This window comes from Syngnathus floridae, unplaced genomic scaffold, assembly GCF_059516105.1.
Source record: "Syngnathus floridae isolate MCC-2025c unplaced genomic scaffold, RoL_Sflo_1.0 HiC_scaffold_28, whole genome shotgun sequence".
NCBI lineage: Eukaryota > Metazoa > Chordata > Actinopteri > Syngnathiformes > Syngnathidae > Syngnathus > Syngnathus floridae.
Genome location: NW_028284057.1, coordinates 448,261 through 450,000, shown reverse-complemented (window position 1 = coordinate 450,000; position 1,740 = coordinate 448,261).

Genomic DNA, 1,740 nt, shown 5'->3' with positions numbered 1-1,740 from the left:
AACTTTCTCCGGGCCGCGCAACACGCACTCTCCGCCGGACACCGACGGAGGCAACGTCCCCCTCCTGCGGTGACAAAAAAAATCCACCCCTGGTACCTAAAATTTTCTCCAGCGGCGGGCCCTTGGCTGAAACTTTCTCCGGGCCGCGCAACACGCACTTTCCGCCGGACGCCGGTCCCAAAGCGCCACCCCGGACCACCACAAGGCTACAGCCACCATCCCCAAGCGCCACCCCCGACCGCAACAAGTCGACCGCCACCAGGCGACCACCACCACCATCCCCAAGCGCCACCCCCGACCGCCACCAGGCGACAGCCACCATCCCCAAGCGCCACCCCCGACCGCCACCAGGCGACAGCCACCATCCCCAAGCGCCACCCCCGACCGCCACAAGGCGACCGCCACCATCCCCAAGCGCCACCCCCCGACCGCCACAAGGCGACCGCCACAAGGCGACCGCCACCATCCCCAAGCGCCACCCCCGACCGCCACAAGGCGACCGCCACCATCCCCAAGCGCCACCCCCCGACCGCCACCCCCCGACCGCCACAAGGCGACCGCCACCATCCCCAAGCGCCACCCCCCGACCGCCACCCCCCGACCGCCACAAGGCGACCGCCACAAGGCGACCGCCACCATCCCCAAGCGCCACCCCCCGACCGCCACCCCCCGACCGCCACAAGGCGACCGCCACCATCCCCAAGCGCCACCCCCCGACCGCCACCCCCCGACCGCCACCAGCCGACTGCCACCAGCCGACCGCCACCAGCCGACCGCCACCAGCCGACCGCCACCAGCCGACCGCCACCAGCCGTTCGCGGTGTGCGCCTCCGGCGCCACCGGTCCCAAGCACCATCCCCAAGCACCATCCCCGACCGCCACCCCCCGACCGCCACCCCCCGACCGCCACCAGCCGACTGCCACCAGCCGACCGCCACCAGCCGACCGCCACCAGCCGTTCGCGGTGTGCGCCTCCGGCGCCACCGGTCCCCAAGCACCATCCCCAAGCACCATCCCCGACCGCCACCCCCCGACCGCCACCAGCCGACCGCCACCCAGCGACCGCCACCCGCCGTTCGCGGTGTGCGCCGTTATCCGCCTCTCGGTGGTCCTTGCCGGGCGTGGGTCGGCGTCCACTGTCGGTACGTTACGGGACCATAATTGGCCCGCGGACCAGCCGGCGGGGCTCTCTTGAGAGCTTACCCGCCTTTGCTGGTTCCCCGGTCGGCCACGAGTAGCGAGAATTCGGCCTCTTCGCCCGGAGCGCGGCTCAACTTTTGCAAAAATGCACTAAGTGCCAAAGCCCATTCATTTACAACGGCGTGTCCGCCAGAGGGCGCGTTTCCCGCCGCGGACCGGCCGGCGGGGCTCGTCGGAGAGCGTGTCCGCCTCTCGGTGGTCCTTGCCGGGCGTGGGTCGGCGTCCGCTGTCGGTACTTTACGGGACCACGTTCGGCCCGCGGACCAGCCGGCGGGGCTCTCTTGAAAGCTTACCCGCCTTCGCTGGTTCCCCGGTCGGCCACGAGTAGCGATAATTCGGCCTCTTCGCCCGGAGCGCGGCTCAACTTGTGCCAAAATGCACTAAGTGCCAAAGCCCATTCATTTACAACGACGTGTCCGCCAGAGGGCGCATTTCCCGCCGCGGACCGGCCGGCGGGGCTCGTCGGAGAGCGTGTCCGCCTCTCGGTGGTTCTTAGCGGGCGTGGGTCGGCGTCCGCTGTCGGTAGGTGACGGGACCATA